The 20,641-nt window shown below is 38.8% G+C and overlaps 1 protein-coding gene across 1 annotated transcript in view; it reads right to left on the bottom strand.

Annotated features, from left to right (window-relative positions):
* The window catches only part of lrfn1 (leucine rich repeat and fibronectin type III domain containing 1), a 128,877-nt gene that overhangs the window by 25,720 nt on the left and 82,516 nt on the right, over positions 1-20,641 (bottom strand). The window contains exon 3 of the mRNA XM_080053869.1: positions 43-159. The gene's annotated coding sequence lies outside the window, so the exon portion shown is untranslated. The remainder of the gene's footprint in view (positions 1-42; positions 160-20,641) is intronic.

Below are 20,641 nucleotides of genomic sequence, written 5' to 3'. Positions count from 1 at the left end.
CCCAGTCGATATGCGGTGACTTGAAACACACAACAAACTCACCAGATATCAAGCCCTGGTCTCCATGGCACGTTTCACATCAGCATCCCCACCAGCTGGCGGTCAAGAGAGGCAGGGCTGAGGCAGGCGACTCTCACTGGCGTCTCAGGAAAACACCATCTAGAGGACAAGATACATGTTTAACTTTTTATGTTTGAATTAGGATACATTAAAGCTGAGGTGAATAAGCTATGAAATCCCGCCAGAAGTGTGTTTGTTTTTTAAACACAATTTGGGATGTTTATTTACTTCTAAAGTGTATTCCACTGGAGGAGGCAACTTTCCTCAGCACACAAGAGACGCAGTCATACATTCATAATTTCATTGACTGAGCTTGCTCCTTTTTCTACTTGGCAGCTCTTGGTGCGATATGAATGCTGATCTGATTACGAAACAACAGGAAAGGGGCATGAGCAGCAGGAGAGGCACCAGTAAAACAGGTTTGGGAGATACCACGACTATAAATGTGTGTCCTGTCATTAATATTTTACTGCATCATTGTAGCTAAAGGAAAACAGAGTGTAAAGGGGAGGATAATGAAAAATTTATCATATTTTGACACAGCTTTTGGATTTATCCATGCAAAACAAAGAACCGGGCGACTCTTCCACAAGTGATGAGATTTCGTGACTGAGAAAACAAGGTGATTAATGTGTCCAAGTAATTACAGCGGGCTTTAACATAAGGTTATTGTCATTTTATGCGCATATCTGATGAAGAAGGATGAGAATGATGCTCTGGAACTCACTTAAGAGGCTATTTTTAGTGCCTTTTTTTTCTTCTTCATGTTTTCCTGGTTTCCTCAGACCGAGACAGAGGGCTGAGCGTCAAGGTCACAAGCTTTCAGTTTCTTCACTTGTCTCTAATATTCAAAACAAGCTACATGACGCAGAACTGCCTGCAGTAGAGCAGCACGCAATCCAAGAGAAGAGAGATTACCATATTGCTCGCATTTGCCTACAGAGAGCTTTCATGCATTACAGAACAGAATTCTCCACTCAGGTTCTTCTTCCAGCTCTACTGTACATCGATTTGTATGCAGAGAGGGACTTTTGGCCTGCCATCTTCAGCTATTCATGCAGCCTATGAAGTATTTATGACGCAAGCCTCTTCTCTTTTCTGACACGTCATTCCAGTCCTTTTCGATTCATTTCGGGCTGGATCTTCACCGTCATGTCAGAGTTTAAGAAATAAGGAGAGAAACAAAGTAGGAGCGTAGGTGTCACCAGATTCATCTCACAGTCTATCATTTCACAGTCTGTCATGCCATGCATATTAACTGCCTCTCATGTGTGTGTGTGTGTGTGTGTGTGTGTGTGTGTGTGTGTGTGTGTGTGTGTGTGTGTGTGTGGCGGCGCTGCGGCCCACTCCGACAGCCAATGTGACAGCTTGAGGTGTGACTGCAATGTCACACCGAAAAACCACTGGGGGGAGGTGGCATGAAGTTGTAAATTTGTTTCAAAACTAGTAGTCCTTTGCCCATCCACGATGGTCTAACAACAGACTTTTCAGTTTTTATCTTGGTTTCCAAGCATCAAATGATCACCTGGCCCGATGCAATAAGTCCAGTGTCAGACCAGGACATGCCGGACTCACTTAATCTTCAACATGGTATCAAACACCCCACCTCCTAGCCACAGGATTTCACCTCAATATTTTTCTTCCTTTTTCCTCCTCTCCAGGTCCCTTTCTATGAAGTAAAATGACAGAGAATTCCTCAGTGACAGGCAACTTTGGCCAACGGACATACTCCGTCAAGTCATTATCCATCACAGTGATTCCCTTCCCATCTAGGCAAGACAAAGACAGTTGTGAGGGAGACACTGATCATCCTGGCTTCCAGCTTTGTTACTTAAAATACTCTGGTTTGACACCAGAAGCAGCTGAGACTTCCCGTCTTACCTCACCAAAGCTAAATTAGGCCTGTCAATCCAAACAGAGACAGCTTCGATGTGTGTAGCATGAAAAGGAAAAAAACAAGGAATGGTTACAGGAATGATGAAATTTTTTTATTTTTCAATCTCTTTCGTAAGAAAAAACACATTAATCTTGATATTCACCTTCGTAACTCTGCATATTGTCTTGAAAGATGAGTTACACAAGCATATGTATTTTATGTTCTTTTAAAATAGACTTTCAATGTAAATAGTCATTAATGTGCCTGCGGTGAAAGAATGTTCTTTCTAAATTGTAGCTCCGCAAAAGCTGCTAAGGAAACCTCTGCTTAAAACCTTCATGCCTCTTATGCATCAGATCCTGCTGACCATCTAGGGAGACCAAACAGCCTGGACACTTCAATCATTTATAGATCTGAGTGAATCCATTCATATTGGAGATAGTCGCCTTTCTTTGTGCTCCAGTCCCTAGATATCGACAGGACTGATGGCAATTCCTGGGCTTGCTGGTAAACAAGGACCCACCACATTTAATAGGCCGCAGCAGAATGGAAAACGAATTCCCCATAGTCACGGGAGGAGGATCTACAGTATTTATTAAAGACTTTAATTATTTTTAGATTGCCTAACTGGAGTAAAGGTTTTGGTAAGAATAAAATTGTTGAGCAAGTATCTCCTTTCCCTAACGACAGCAAGAAGAGATGACGGAAAAAAAAGGGCAGCGATGTCTGTAACACATTCATTAAAGGACATTCTCAATGTCATGATGACTCAGCAGTGGACTGACAGAGCCACTTGTTCAGGAAACAACAATGTTTTTTTTCAGGTGCAGTGTAGCCTGATAGCTGTCACTACTCTGAGGTCAAACTCATCCTTAGAAGATCCAGGAAACTGAACACCATCAGACCATTCCGCTCTTCCGCTGGCTTTAAGGTAATTTACTCTTCACGTCAGCCCGATGATTAATGTTCACATAGGCTACATGGCAAGGTATCAATCAAAGTGCGGCGCGTACTCTAGGATTTTTCAACAGCTATGTTGCAACAGCCAAAGCCTAATAACATCTACCTAATAGGGGTGCTTTAACAGCAACACCCTGACACTGTGAACATAGTGGAAATATGTCACCAAGTGTAGAGCTAATGTGTTTAAATACATCATATATATCAGTGTATTCACTGGATGCAAAATCAACTGGGAACATTACCCCAAAAGTGAGGTGATTATTAAGGACTATAGCAGCTGTTTTTCATCTAAACTGTTTCCACTAATCTGAGGCAAACAATCCAATCCCACTGGCCTGGCTAGCAGGTAGCAGAGGTAATTTACTTGAATTGACACAAAAACAGTTTCAAGGAACATTGCTTGTAGGAGAGGTTTGATTAAATAATTGTGTTTTATTAGCTTCTATAAACCTTTGGCATCAGAGGTCAAGAAAAGATGAATGGGGTATGTTCCCCAGCCAATCAATACTGAATTTGGTGCCGCTGGAGGGCAAAATCACTGAGAGAAGTCCTGGAACTAAAAGGAGCCGGTTGGGGTTAAAAAAATAAAAATAAAACATTAGCAGTGATAATGAAGGGCTGGTTGCATTGTAGTTAAACTCTATCGGACAAGGGTGTTGGATCTGTATTGCTGAATTGGTATTAACTGAAGGATAACAAGCTTTTCAATTGAACTTCATCAAATTAAGTTAACACGGGTTAAATTAGAGGTCCAAACAATTAAACAAATTTATCTTTTCCATCTAAAAAAGGTCAGAAAAAATAGGAAAATGTTCATCACAATTTTTCACAGCCCAATGTCACTTCTTCCAATTGCTTCTTTTGTTCAACCAACAGCTTAAACTAAAATATAATAAAAATACTAGAATATTAAATGCTCTCTCTCTCTCTCGCTCTCTCTCTGTCCAGCCGGCATCAACCAAGCATCAACTTCGTTTTGCTTTAATACCTTACTCCGTCTTTGCAAAATTCCATGAGATAATTTGTGAAAAAGCAGATATAAGGACATTTTCTAATATATTATATATTATGTCTAATATATTATATATTATGTTTTATGCCTTGAAGTTTCATTCTTTACCTTGGAAATAATAATTCGACAAAACACAAACAAGATTTTAGTTGCATCTCATGCATGGCCTTCACGAGTGAATGGAGTGTGCACGGTTGTCATGGGGAGTAAAGAAGTACTGTATTTATAGATAGGTGTTGTAACAGTTGTTGACAAATTATTGGATGAAAAGATGTCCCTTTTTTTTTTAGTTCCAATAAACCGAAAAAAGAAAATCAGCAAATGAGAGAGCACAGTGCTGCTTTGAGCTAAATCTTATGGCTGTTTGATATTTTAAACACCACCAATACTCATCCAGATATTTCAGTCTAAATGTTCTGAAACGCTGTTGTTTTGCACACGCTGCCGATTGAAATGTCTTTGAAATCAATTTGGCTCCATTTATATCAGAGTGCCCGGGGCTAAGGACTGGACATGTTTTAGAGATATGATCAGCCGCAATCTTGTAAAACCTCAGAGCGGGTCACAGCTTACAAATCATCAAACATCCTAATTTGTTATTAATCCATAGCAACTGGCAAGCACTGAATCATTCAATGTAGGATCGCAGTGAGCCAACATAAATAATTCAATTATTTCTTGCCTTTGGGAGGGTTGACATTTGTATGCCAAAATAACTAAAGGCATCATCAAGGGTCTTGATCCTTTAGAAGAACAAAATCTATAGTAAAAGATAAAGCTTATTCTTGATCTAGTAAATACATCACATGGTCCCCATTTGCAGATGGACTTTGCTCAGTTGTGAAGCAAATGGTTTCGGTTTACATTCAGACTCAGTAGCTGTTAAGATTTCAACTATAGCACTTTTAGGACTTCTTGTCAATGTGGGCCTGTAAACAACCTTTAGATGCGTAACATCGATGGAGTTGTCCTTTAACAATAGGTGTTTGCAGGGAGTGCTATTGCATACGTTTGTGAAAAATATTGTACAAAGCCTTTTGTAGCTCCAAAGGGAGCAGAATGAAATGTGATAAATAGCCTCAGGTGATGTTACTGTTGAATCAGAATGGGTTGTTGGCGTTGAAGTGAAAATGAAACAAATCTGGGCATGTGGAGAAGAAAGAAGTGAGCTTACCAGACCTCTGAAGCTTTCTCCTCATCAAGCTATGTTTTCCTTAAAAACCAATTTGCTCTCTTCGATTAGATTTCACATTTCCCTTATTCCCGAAGGACAGTTCCAAAATGGTTCTACTATTAACATGTTTAATTATTCCATAGGCAGTTCTTTGAATCTTAACACACTGTGCACAGGGTTTGGCACCAGCACCAGACTGCATAATGCAGTTTATGTAAAACGGTCAGGCACTTCAAAATGTTCAAGTCACATCAACAGGACAAAACATTACGAGGGCTCAGGTCACTGAAAACATGAGATACATATGAATGGTAACAGGGACTCCCACTGCTTGGGAAGCTTTTATCAAAACAAAAACGATAATTCATCTAAAGATTTTTCCATTATTTTCCTGCTGCTATGTCCTTGTGGGTCAAGATTCAAATTTAATTTAAATACCTCAGGAAAATGTCGGAAATGGCAAGAATAAAAAACAACTCTTGATGAACAATGGTACAAATTGTATCACCATGTGAGTGTATAAAATCAGTGCAAGGGTAATGCTGTCTGCATGTCGCATGCCATTAGGATGCGATGTCACTTCAGTTATAGTGACACTTTGATCATTTTGCACCATCGTAATTAGAAAAGACAGGTTTGATATACTAAATGAAGGTTTTACAACTATGTCTCCTGGCCCATTGAGCTTAAACCTGACAATGCAAATCAGCTTCATGAAAAGCAAGTGATTTCATGGTTCACTGACCGCCACATAAGCATAGGGTCCCCAGGAAATGTATTGTAGAAGAAGGGTGAATACATATGAATATTACCTTAATCCCTAACTGTTCAATTTGTAATCATTCAGTCATTTTAGTACACTGCAGCATCTGCACTGCAGCATCACAGTTTCATTTCTCTGAGATCATTTGGAATTAGAATTTGTCCACACGCTAATATTATTCCATCACTATTCAAAGACTAGTCCTCTGTTCACAAATTCAAGCATGAAGATTACAAGGGCTTAGAAAGACAAGTATTAGCATATCCTGTTACATACCAGCCTCTAAGCAGGGTTATGAGAGAGTAATGGAGCGGCCTTTAGCTAGTTGAAATTTTGCACAATTAATTGAATAGAGAGAAAAATAAACAAACTATCAACTATCGGCACCTTTGCTGTATAATCCATTCATAGAGATCAATGATTCTGAGCGATTTTAAATTCAATGATTTGACGGATGAAGAGACAGAAAAGCCCTTTTTTAATTATTTTTTAATATCCTCTCTTCCCTCAAAAAGTGGGAGCGGGAAACCATTTTACAGAGCCTGAAGCACAACGCGTAATTTGCTAAATGAATGTGACAACCTGTCTGTAAACAAGAGCTGGGACTAACTATGAATCATACTAGATAGCTAGATATTTTCCTTATTAACCATCTGTAAATAATTTCAGAGTTGTGCCCGAGCTCTGCCACAGCTGTCACTTTGACGGGTTGTGGAGGTGGTGGTGGTGCAGCAGTCACCAACAAAAACAAAGTTAGAAGTGCTGTTCCTGGTGAAAACATCCAGTTCTCTCCAGGCTGTTTTCAAAACTCAGGCGTCTGTAATTTGTGTTTGGTTCTTAAATGTATTGCCAACTGTAACAGGATTTGTGTGTTGAGACAAGAGTCAGGATGAAGGGACCAATCGGAAAAGGAGCAGTTCGATAAGATCGTCTCCAATATGTCAATGGAGGAAAACAGGGTGGGCGCTTATCAGATTTGACCTCAGCCAGCTCTTGTTTCACTGCTGCTGAAATCCCCCCAAAAAGATTTGATTTCATTTGTTTCACTGGTCTTCCTGTAACACAAATGGAATTAATTTAGCAGCACTATAATAAATAATACTGTAAGGGCTCAATCACAATAGGAGCAGAGGTTGAGTTGTGCTCCTGCAAACCATTTAATTTCACCTGTATTTTGTCATTAGTTGACATTCACAGTCATTTACAAGATTAACAGTGAACTTGCTTCATATGTGATATTGACTTTGCGTATCAAAATGTATGAGTTCCTCCTGGCTGCTCTGTCCTGCCATGGACACTAAGGGTGTATTCACACATGCCGTGTTTAGTTCGGTTGAAACGAACTCAGGTGCACTTCCGCCTTCGGTGCGCATCTTTCAGGCAGGTGTGAATACAGCAATCGCACTCGGGGGTGGACCAAACAAACGCTCCGAGACCTAGCTGAAAAGGTAGTCTCGGTCCGTTTTCAAACGCACTCTGCTGCAGTTCGTTTGTGGTGTGAATTTGTCCGGACTCGATCCAACCCAAATGCAGGAAGCACTGTGCCTTTTCTTTTTTAATAAATTGCAGTCAGCTTCACATTATGAGAAAGTGCTGTTGTCGCCATTGCTAGGACGATACGTTGTGGTTTGACCGGGAGCCCAGAACAATATAGTAGGCCTACATTTGATCGAGAAGACGCGTAAAAATGCTGAATGTGTTCAGCGATCAGATGAAGGAGAGGGGAGCGTCTCCCGCACAGTGCGTGTTTTTATTTTGCTTCCCATGTACGGGACCGTCAATACTATCACCGTGTCAGTTTGGAGCTGCACTGCGCCGAACTGACACCCAGCTGATACACAGCTTAATCAGCTGAGTGTCGGCATGAGCCTATTCTTCTCGCGAGCGCACGTCCAGCAGCAAAAATACAGTAAAAATGATGCTTCACATCGTAGACTACAAGCCACATAACGTGGCATTGTCATAGGGCTTCATATTATAACCATAAGAAACAACAATAATTCGATTTTTTCTTCTTTATTTATAGGCTAGATGTTGGCCTTTTTATTATTTTTAACCCCATAGTATATCAATGATATATTTCGCAGTTTTTACTTCGTTCTCCCTGCTTCTCTCCACCCCAGAATGTCTGTCCAATGAATGAATGACCTCAGATCACGTGTGGTTTTCCTTCGTCATGCTGGTTCACTTACAAAAGGGGCAATGTGAAAGTGGACCACACCAAACAAAAAAAATCTAAACTCTATTTGTTCTGGACCAAAGCAAGTGAACTAGCGGACTTTCCCTGTGTGAATACACCCTAAAACAGAACACTGGAGAACTCTAAACTTAATAATTATCCATGGGTAATTCATGGGGAACTCAAAACCTGAGCCATGACATTATGTGTCTTATTAAATATTGTGTTTTATCCATTTAGCTATCACACTAAACTTGAGATAAACATTATAGCTGCTCAACATATATTGTTCGCATTGTCATTATACGCATGTTAGCATGCTAAAGTTAGCCATTACCTCAAGCACCAATGATCTTAAGTACAGCCTCACTGCACTTCTAGTGTGGCTGTACATGCTTTAGTCTTCTTGAAGGATACAAAGAAAAGTTATGTTAATACATTGTTTACATCTGATATTAATGATATTTATTCACTTTAGTTCGATGTAGGCCTAATGTATGTTCCCCAGTGCCCCTTTGTTTTTGCAAGACAAGCACAAATGTTTCTCCATTTGTCTCTTTATCCAACCTTGTGTTGTGTCCTAGAAATTATGTTTGAAACAGCAAATATGTTTGGATAAATAAACTTGCCTTGCCTTGCCTTGCCTAGGCTAAAGCCTCTTGTCGGTAGTGGAAACGCATGGCAGATCTAGTAGGGTAACCCTGCCGAACCGTGCCGAACCGAACTGTGCTGCTCAGAGGAAACGAGGCATGATCTAAACAGCGACATACATACAGCTGTTGATCCAGATCATAATGGGACAAACCACCAAATGTTTAATCTTTATTGAGAGGGGAAACATATTTTGGCTGGCTGCCAAAGGCTGCTATGTCATTGTCTGTCATAGGCTACTATCAAGAGCCTTATTTGACAAAAAGCTCAATTCAGATAGCCTATAGCAGGGGTGTCAAAACTCATTTTCACTAAGGGCCACTCTACGATATGATAATCACACTAAGGGCCAGAATGACATACCTTCTTTTTAATCGAAAAATAAAAAGAACATATCTAAGTAAGTATATAAGAAATTAGTATATAGAAATTTTTGAATGTCAAATACTTAATTTCCTGCATTCTGGTGGATTTTTATCCACCAATCTGTGCCTTTTCGGCATCAATTTATGGTGGAAATGTCTTAAAAGACAGGGAAAAAAGAGAGAAAGACGACGATCGCCTCAGACACAATTTTCACTCGTGGACCTAACCAATAAAAATGCTTTCATATACAGCTGTCTGCACTGGGGCTCATGCCTCAGCTGATCACGAGTATCAACAACATTATCAATAATGTAGGATGTGTCCCTCAGTTCCCAGTGCGTGCTGACGTCCGCACGTGATTAATGAATGAAGAGTAAAACAAACATTTATTAGATGATTATGAGACCCCAGGCAATTGCCTACCTTTGCGCAATGGTTAAGTTCGCCTCTGGGCGCGCGCGCACACACACACACACACACACACACGCATACGCGTGCGCACGCACTTCTTTCACTAAATTGAAACATGTATTTTTCAAAATCAACATTTAGGCCATTATTCTCATATTTGATATCCTGGTCATGAATTGTGATTAAAAATGGATGAAAACGTGTTTTAGTATAATATATAATGTAGATGAGAGGATGATTATTAAAAAAACAGGTCACTTTTCATTTTTCGTCTTTTGATTTCCAAACGGATATGGATTGAGCGGAAGGTACACGGATTAGCATGGTTTACCTTTTTTCTTGCCTATGTTTAGCCATTAGGTTAAGGCAAGAGGAGATTGCGGTATTTGATACAAAAACAGGGACTTGAATAACTAAACTCAAAGTGTTTACCGTCTTACCATTTAACCACAATCTCTCTCTGAGCTTCTGTTCCCATAAACCTCACCAAACATGAGGAAGCGAATAAATGACAAACCCCCAATTCCCTTAAATGTGCAACTCTATATTTGGAGGAAATGTTACCTACACTATGTACATACGCTAGGCAGAATTCTATGATTAAAATAATTGTGAAAATAATTTAGACAATAATAGTAGAATTTATAGGACAAAAGGTTGGGTTGCGGTTCAATTAAGTGTCCATGCTTGGACCTCATTTTGGTAGAAAGTGTTTAAATACTTTTAAATGTGTAGATAAATAAAACTCTCTTTTGAGCCTGGTACGCATGGTCCCTCACAAATACATGAGCAGATAGTTTGGGTTGTTTAATAATTAACACAGAACTAAAGATAGAAAAATATCTTGAAGGTTTTGACAAAGTCTCATTGAATGCTTGGAAGTTGTAAAAACCTCCCCAGCTTCTGAAAAACCAATACTGAGTAGAACCACTAGCTTTAAGCCATTAACTATTCATCACATTTGAAGCCATGTGCTTAGAAGTGAAATACCCATAACACCTCACTGCCCTGCATGGTCTTGGGCTTCATATGGGATCTTTCACACCAAAACCAAGCTTAGCTGCGGGGACAACTTTCATGCACTTCCAAGAAAATCATAAATGCTGCTTTACCCCATGTTCAAACATTATTTTCCCTGAGAAAAATAAAAAATTTAGACCGGAAAGTATAAAAGAATTTGAAATCTCATTCAACCTCTTGAACAGATTGAAAACTGAGTTTGTCCTGTCCTTTACCACAAACAAAACAAAACCTTACCATCTTCCTCATCTTACTGTTAACTCATTGTACAATCCATTCAATTCAGGACATGGATTTTTATCATTTGCAAATCCAAGGTTTGTCCTATTTAAACTGAATAAATAAATAATTAAATAATTACTGAGGATGAACGATTTGCCAAAAGATATTTAAACCTTGAAGTACAATATGTTCCAACTTTAAAAAACATGGAACAACAGGAAGTGTACATTTTCATTTTTCCTCTATTTATCCTCCAAAGATCAATTGAGGGGTGACCCTCATTTACAATGATGTTGAGTAAACATACAATACACACACAAACACAATGCAAATATACAACAAGCTGACAAAGAGACAAGAATAATTAAAACATTCAGATCACATGAGTGAAGCAGAACATAGACTAATTAAAACAGTTACAGGTGGAGTGGAGTGGGGCTTATTAAAAACAATATGTTTAAATTGTTGAACGGATATGAGGGTATTCATTTTAATTTGAGGTTGTAAGCTGTTCCAGGAGTCAGGGGCAATGAAGCCAAAAGCCGTTTTATCAAGCTCAGACCGGGCGTATAGAACATATAACATGAGCATGTCAGTGAAGCTGGTTTGATAAAGCCCATCTGAAATTTGTAGCATTTCTGTCAAATAGAGTAGTAGCTTCCCGGTCAGGGCTTTCTAAAAATATGCCAATGTGAGTCACATCTCTTTTTAAGAGACGACCACGCAACCTTTTCATATAAAACACAATGGTGTGTGTCATAAGCATCTCCTGTGATGAACCTTAAAGTAGGGTTGAAAAAAATAGTCCAGACATGAATGTGATGCAGATTTAGAAATTACTCAATTAGAATTTAATTTCCACGGGTCCCTCAAACATAATACATATTAGCTACATTTGTTATCCTGTTTTTGTTTATATGCACATACAGCTCCGGAAAAAATTAAGAGACCAATCAGAATTTTTCTTAAATCTTCATCTCTACACATAATGACAATATTCTTATTGTGCATTTGGTAGAAATGCTGTCAGTAGTTTGTAGAATAAAACCAAAATGTTCACTCTACTCAAACATATCCCCATACATAGTAAAACGAGAGACTGAATATTTGGAATGGTCTCTTATTTTTTTCCAGAGCTGTATATCACTGTATGTATTATTGAAATACTTAGGAGATATGGTTACGTTAGCAAAAGGTCTTCGGGATCCATCCAGCTCGGATGAATAGCAGTTTTTTCAGGGGTCTCCTTGAGTCCTCTTGATGCATTTGACACTTGTAAACATGTGAACATGCTGAACTAGCTATCTATAATGCATATGGCGTCATGTGGGTTGGAACAAGTCACCTCTGGTGAGATGCTGGAACTCTATAAAATGTTAAAGTAGACCTCTCCAAATATGCTCTGCATTTCTATGAATAATATCCAGAGCTTAGAGTATGAAAATGTCAATCTCTCGCTGCCAGGCACAGAGATGTTAAAGTGCAAATAGAGAAATACGTATTTTTTTTAAATGCATGTCACTTTAGTTTTCTCAACCTTGGTGTGCCAGTCAGTATTAAATAATCTGGACTGAATCTTCTTCCAGACTCCAAGATGTGCCTTGTTCCTTTACTTACAAAATAGCAGTTTATGCATTTCTATACTGCTCCAAGGTTTTTGGTTAAGGACAAACTGCTACCGTCTATGAATAATAATGCGCTAAAAAGTTTAAATTGGTGTTTAAATGGTTCAATCGCACATAGAAGGTTTTCTCTGAGCTGTTTGTGCTTGTGTTGCTTTATTTGAATCCTTTTTGATCTCAGTGAGGCAGTTGACACTGCGGACCGGGTCACCCGGCTTGAAAGCCTTGGAAAAGGGTTTATGTCACAGTTACTGCCCTTCAAACGGTTCAGAACATAATATGTTGATGGACAATTTTTCTACTGCTGGAAGGAGTGACTCATCTGGACTCTTATCCATGTTTGGTGTTTACCATGTATTGATTTTAGCTCCAGCCTTGATTAAATACTCTTTATGAACACTAGTGCTTCCATCTATATGAGGTTCTGACTGTTATTTAATTATTCAGAAGAAATTTTCTGCCAATACATAATGAAAGCCGATACCAAATGTTCAATTACCCCCGTAACAGAAGGATTCATCTTAAGAACTACTGTGAATTGCCTCTCACCCCTGACTATGTAAAAAAAATATTTAAAAAAGTAGAAGAAAAATAAAAACTTTCCACTGTATTTAAATCAACACATTCAGGCACACTTATCTCTCTGCATCGTAATAATATTGGATGAACCAACATATCATTTGGAAACAGGATATCTATTCCCCTAGCGAGCGCCCACTTAAAACAGCCTTTAAAAACATTGATAAATGGTTTTTAAAATGTTTGTATGCATGTAATGAAATTATTAGGACTCAGTCCTTTTTCAAATTAAACCAGCAGACATGATGGGCTTTCAGATATAAAGTAGTGTCTCCAAACTTTATGTAAGTGAATCATAATAAATCTTTGAATTCCACCAACTCACCCCTATTAATCTGGCTCCAAAGAATTAATAAAATCTGCAGCCTTTTTGAAGTTTCTCGTTGGGTCTGTTCATCAGAATCTGGAGTTATTTTTCCTAATATCAAGATTTATGAACCAGTGTGTCCTGCTTCCTACAGTGAAACTACTGATTAGATATGTTTTCCAACCTTGAGAAAGCCAACCATGTTTTTATTTCATCTCATTTCAAGCACCATGACTCATAATAACGCCAATATCTGAAGGCACACAAACTAAGATCCAGAGTTATATTTCCCCTTATTTGGTGATGTTGTAGTAGAACTCCCTTAGTTTTTGCATCTGGTACAAATTCCTGACTTTATCCAAGACTCCTTGGCTGTGAACTTATTTTGAGGCTGTTTATGTATAAAATATCAACGCCCTTTAAAATATCTATCACAACACATTTTCATCCTGCATACTGGATATAATGAGCTTTTACCTACTCTTGTCCTTCTTATTTGACCTTAACTTAAATAATTCATGTCTTTCTGACTATTTTGACTTGCATTGATTATCTTAATGATTTTTTTGGTGATTAAATATGCAGTATCAGGTCTAGGCTGTGGTTCAGGAGGTATAGTGGATGGCAGCATCACCGCCACCGATGTACGATAGAGTACTGTTATATTAAAAAGAGCAAAGCAGCAACTCCTCATTTTGGAAAGCTACAACAAAATGATTTTTGCTTATTTTCTTGGCAAATTATTTAAATTACATATAGATTTTTAGTTTACCACCAAATTAACAGACTGAAATGTATTATATAAATATTGCAGGTGTGCAGATTAGAGTAGATGCAGGTGAGAGTACGTGCAGAATTCTTTACATCCTAAGAAAATAAATATTACATTGCCTCGGATTTTTACATCTCACTTAGGCTATCTAAAAGCGAAAAAAATCTTTAGCTGCACAGTTGGGGGCTTCTTCAGGGCATTGAAGATGGCTGATTCAAAGACATTTCAGGAGGAAAACATCTTGTGTGAGCTGTATCCTTTGAGTCCCATTTTCTTTTGTACTGCACATGCTTTAAAGATTTCAAAAATGTCAATGTTCAAGCCCTTAAATATTCTGATATACCGATTATGAAACTGGATAAAATTGGCTATTTATAAATTATCTACTCGAGTATTTACTCAATTGGCTATTTATAAAGTATTAACTCATATATGTATTGTACTATAAAGTAAATGGTTTTGTCTGTGATGTAATTGTCTGTGATGTAATGTAAACAATAAAAGTTTTTTTTTACATCTGTTTCATTTAAAAATGTAAACGCGGCTTCCTCAATCTGGAATGTATGAGATTGTGGTGTCTTGTAAACTGATACTGGCTGGGCATAGTTGCATGAATGACACTGACAAACTTACCCCTCCTGAAGCTACTAAAATGCCAGGCTGGCAGAGAAGTCCACAGAAAGACTTATAGTTTCAAAGACCAGTGATCAGTCCCGTCCTTTGGGGAAAGGAAATCCAGGAAGTAATGCCTCAGAGTGATGAGGAGTAAAATATGTGCATGGTGCAGCAAACCATCTTGCGCATGTCACCTTCTGTAATGGTGTTCCTTTGATTAATCGAGGTTAACATGTCTGGTTCTTGAAGCTAAAACAGTTTGCTGTGCATATCGGATGAAAGGTCGGCCTGCTCCGTTTTATTTGCCAAAAGGGGGAGGACACAGGGGAACAAGCACAGGCTGGGAATGTATACAGAGTGCCACCCTGATGCTGAAAACCTGGTTCTGCTCTGTTAGCAGCCAACTGCACAATGACATGCACGTCTGAATGTGGGCAACGGTGCACGACTAATGATCAGTGACTGAGGCGAACAAACTCGGATTATACCGTTGTGACAAGTTACGTTGACAAGTGTTTATTTGGGAAAACAATGTTGATTAATATAATCTATCAGACATGAGGTGATTTATTTTAAGTATTCATTTATAATAATAGGCTGATATTTACCGATTATCCAGCTCAAACCTTAACAAAGTTTCTAAAATAAGGAGGTGGCCATTTTATCAGTTTGGATTCAGGCGAAAGAATATCGCTGCCAGGCAAAATCCAAATGGGAAAGTGATTAGATGAGTTATTGATCCATTTATTTCGGCAGTGTCTCTGTTAGAAGTGAATTGACTTGACCTCAATTAGTGTCTGTATGTCTGTTGAAGTCTGCATGCGCTCAGAGAACGATTAAATTGACAACCAGCATTAAAAAACATACAAACAATTCCCCAGCCTGCAGTCTACCTTGGAACAGTATGCACATTTTACAGGCTGTAACTGTCAAGTGTAGACCATGTGAGTGACTAAATGACATATACTCCGCCACATTAGGTTTATAGTAGGAGGAGGATCTTGTTTTTGTTTCATAAGATAGCCTTACTTAGTTGCTATTGTGATGCAATTACAATAAAAATGGGTGATTTCCTTAATTTAATTTCATACACTGTTCAAAACTGTACTGATGTAACTGTTAGGAGCGCAGCCAAACAAACTCATTGTTTAAAAAAAATGACAGTCAGTTGATAATTTGCCTTTTTACATAATGTCATTTGATTTCAGACTGCACATAGCGCAAGTAGTTTTCTACAACAGCAGATCATAGTGAGGTGCGTAAATTCCTTGTTCTGTCACTGCAATATTGAACAACTAATCAGATTTTAATTAAATGCAGAAAATTACCTTTATTGATCGATTGAACAGTTGCTGTGGATGCCAGTGGTGGTAACAAATACGTTGTGTTCTTCACAAAGTAAGCCACCCTATGGTTCATCAGTTTAACACTAAAAAATACTGTTTTTTGACTGATGGTCTCATTGGCTTTTACATGTCATTTATTATCATCAGAGGAAGAATTAGACTAGCCTGGTTCCGCCCGCCTACCTACTTCCGCTCAATTTTAATTTCACTTCAGTTGTCAGTCTGGGGCTGGGTTGTGTTCATGAAATACTGCTTGTCGAGATTTTTGGTTATCCAATCAGCGAACAGAGCGAGTGGCTGAGAACGATGACGTCGAAGTCGCGCTCCAGTTTCAGTTGAATGCTGCTCGGAAATTTCCGACTTGGTAGTTCCGAGTTCCGACCTGTCTGTGTTCCAGTGCATCTGCTCGGGAAAGTATGGACGCCTACGACCTTTCTCATCCAAATAACTAAACGTTAGGCTCTAGCAAGTTACCGTTGCCAGGTACCGGTAGATCCATAGACTACAATATGTAGTGAAGTCGGAAATTTCCGATTTCCCTGTACGACTGAAACGCACCATCAGAAGCCGGCTCATGACATACGTCTGACCAAACGTGATGCGATTTGTTGGCTAATCCAGAGTGGCACTGGGCAGATCCAATAGTTTTAAACTTCAACAGACACCCGCCTCCAAGTGAGTGAACGCTTGCCAATTACAGCACTCCCAGACCTTATGTACAAATGAAATGAATTACGATGGTCTGGTTGGACCAGGCTAGAATTAGACTTCCATAAACATCTAAAAGTTCTTTGTGGGAGTTTTGAATGAACATTAAAAGTTACTGTACTAAAATCTGAGTGTCATAATCTGTAGACATCTGTACAGTGTGATTGCAAGAATTGATCGTGGTACACCATTTACCAATGTCGTGACCATGTCCATCTGCTAAAAATTGACTGAGCCCTCAAACAGTGCAGAAAGCTATTGGCGGAGATGCAAGCGTCGAAACCCCTAGGAAATGCTTCACAGAGGGAGCATTCAACCATCCTGCCTTTCTCCTGGCAGGCGCTACAGCGAAACCTCACATCAGCATGAATGAAGGAACAGCGATGTAGAGAAATGACATGCTGTGCTTGTCTGGAGAGAGATGTCCTTCCATGGGCTACGATACTGCAAATGGTGTTATTATCTATGACCACTGCATTCTGTTATTCCTCTCTCCACTCCCACCTCTTTATCACTATGATGAGGATGCAAGCAGAAATACTTTGCCTTGTTATTTACATATAGAGTCAATAATCCTCTGTGTTCCTGCCCCTTCCCCTTCACATTCATTTTGATATTCTACAGTATTTACGATTCCTGGTTTGGCGTCACATAACCAATACAGTCGGAGAGAGGGTAATGAATAAATTAAACATTAGAGGCAAAGCTAGTCCTACTCAGAGGTTGCATGTATTTTTCTGCATTTAACTTTTTTTTAAACCAGGCGAATCATGAAGGGAATAAAGCAGCAGAATACGTCCAGCCAGATGCAAGTGAGCGGTTGTAAATGGGCGGCCATCAAGGGAGCACCTGAATAATTTATGTCTGTTCTCCTCGTTCTTGTACAATCAGAGGGAGGGTTTATTTCAAACAAAGGAAACATTATGTCTGCTGTGGATGGCGGTTATGCTTTGTCTCACCCCGTCATGTCATGTTTGCACGCCACATTTTCGTCCGCATTAGATTTATTCTATCAAACAAGCTGACATGCCGTTGTAATTGATGCAGCTGTTCGGGCTTCCTGAGCAGTGTACAAAATTGAAAAAAATAGAAAGGAAGCAGTTTTAGTGTGTGTTTACGGATCAGAGAGCAGAAATAGGCGTTTCAGCGTATACTCTTAATCCAGCAACTCTAATCTTGCAGTGTCCCGGGACGTCCCGCTACGTCTGTCTACAGAGATGCCAAGTCCCACTGACACAATTCTCCAGAGAAACTCACAGTGGTAACCAGTAACCATGGCACCATTGCAAGGCATCGCACTGAGAGGCTTTTTGCCTTTTTTACCAAAACTCTAAGGGCACCTTTCATTATCATTCTGCAGAGGCTCCAACATGCTGCAAAAAATATTCAAGTTAGAGTATACTGTATAAGTAAAGGCAGACCAAAAGTTAAAATGCTTCATACAGTACTTAAGCAGCAACTTTTTGTCTGGTGCCACACCTTTCTCCTTTGTGTACAGCAACATTTTATATTTCTCTTCAGTTTTGATCTTAACCTTAGATCCTATAACCGTGGCTATGGCTACACTCTCAAATTACTATCTATTAACAGCTATGATAAAAGCAAAAAAAAAATTATGCACCTTCTGTAATAGTATTAACTTGGTCAGTCACAAGAGAACACAATTTCATAAAACCTTTCGACTGTTGTCAAGACCGTTGTTGAAATGACTGATGACTCATTGTTGTCTGTGTGTAGGTTTTGGCTTCAACGTGTTTTGTCTGCTTTGTTTTGTTTATCTTAATGTATCATCATCAATCTGGCCAGAGATGGAGAGTGATAATTAGCCTTTCTTTTACACTGACAGTGATTCACATCGAAATGATGTTATTAATCAATGTTGTCGCTGATAAATGATTGAGTAAAATAAATCTTAAAATGTTATACCGAAACAGTTGTTTAATGCACACCACACCAGTTATGGAAATGCACTTCTTATCAACACCTGAACACATTGAAGGTGGTTGCAATTCTGTATTTTTGGATTCAAGTAACAAATGTACGAACATACTACAGTAGGGGAGAACGGGGTAATTTGTCACATGGGTTGGATGTCACATTCGTTATATCTCGCCACCAGAGCGTGCTAGCTCTGAAATGTTGATATAAAAAAGGTCCAGAATTGGGATCAGAGGTCACATACATAGACTTCCTTGGAGGAAGACAGCTGCATTTCAGGTGAGAGGATGTTTTGTGTTTTTCATGTCAAATTCAAAATATTTTGCTTCTCAGTATTTTTCTTCTAGGCTTTTACACAATGGGTTTATAACAAAACACGTGTTACCCTCAGAAAGTGTGAAGGGTAAACTATAGTTTAGATTGTGGTTAGCAAGCTAATTAGTTGTCAGATGGTTGTTGGCCTTGATGCTAGCAAGAAATTCAAGTTGGGGTTGGTCGTCAAATTTTTTGGGGGGTTGGTTGTCACATGTTATCTCAAGGCTGCAGCCAGAAAAGGAACCCAATAACGAAAGAAATTGTCAAGCTGTATCCTCACTGACACCCCAGAGAAGGAAAGAATAGAGCAGGAAAAGGCAGCTAGCAAGCAAAAGAAAAAAGGAAAACAAAATCAAAACAACCCAGTGCATCCCAAACTAGACCAGCTGCCAAGGCTACAGAACGTTATGTAGGCCTATTTGTCAACTTGACAATGCAATTAAACATTCAAATTTGGTTCTGCCTCCTTGCCTTCTTTTTAAGATTTTTCCCATTAAGATAACATTGTGACAAACAACCCCATAGTGTGTGACAACCGACCCCTTGATGGGGTTGGTTGTCACAATGTGTCAGAGTGTCTTTGATGGTAAATTACTTCTTCATTACAATAAGTTGGAAAAAAAGAGAGACACACATTTCTAGCCAACACCTTAAGCTTCAACTTAATGTATGAATGGCTATTGACAGATGTTTTGGTGATGAGCAATTCTCACTAGAGTAAAAAGTGTGCCTACTTACCCCGTTCTCCCCTATTCCACACCTGAAAAACCTTGGCAAATGGGAGAAATCTGAAGAATAAATCAACATCCATATTATTAATTTGCTATTCAGTTGCCATTTTTAGGTATTGAATAAAACAATAGAAAAGAAAAATTATCGCAACTCCAGCTAGATTTACAAGTCAGAAACGACTTTATATCAGCTGATAGTAGCTTATTGCGGATGTATGGTATCGATGTGTTCATAAGGATCCATATTACATTTCTTAGTCATATTATGTGTTTACCATAACATTTGTATGTGCTTTAATCACTAAGCTAAACCTGACTGTGACCCTCCTTTCACTCAAAACTCTTGCTCAGCAAAGATGGAAAATACTATTAAATTGATTATTTAAACCAGTTTAAATAATATTTGTATTATAAATGAGGCTATCAAATAACATATAAATTACGAATTAATCATTTGATCTGAGAGAGAGAGAGAGAGAGAGAGAGAGAGAGAGATACCTGCTTTAAAAAATATCGGTAGCCTATCTAGGAAGGATGAAAGCCAAAGGTTTGTTAATTCAACCCTAATTTGCATGTTATTCTTCTTTTTAAATCTCTTGAGTATTATTCAGCAAATTTGACAACTGTCAGCTTGAATTTCAGGTTGTGCTTTTTTCTCTGTGCTGTCATGGCACTAGAATGTGAGGAAAGGGAAAAAAGGGGTGAAACCTTAACAGGGAAAGTTTGGGGAACTTGTTTTAGTTAGACATAAAGGTAAAGGAAACTAGGAGACCCAACTACACAGTGCAGGAAAAAGAGAAAATGAGAATATGAGAAAATATTGTTTATGGATCTGTCTGTTAAAATGCTCCCTGAATCTGAATGAACTAGGGGAGAACGGGGTAATTTGTCACATGGGTTGGATGTCACATTCGTTATATCTCGCCACCAGAGCGCGCTAGCTCTGAAATGTTGATATAAAAAAGGTCCAGAATTGGGATCAGAGGTCACATACATAGACTTCCTTGGAGG

This window comes from Ammodytes marinus (assembly GCF_949987685.1).
Source record: "Ammodytes marinus genome assembly, chromosome: 3".
Classification (NCBI taxonomy): Eukaryota; Metazoa; Chordata; class Actinopteri; order Uranoscopiformes; family Ammodytidae; genus Ammodytes; species Ammodytes marinus.
This window is presented reverse-complemented; position numbering and strand designations above follow the sequence as displayed.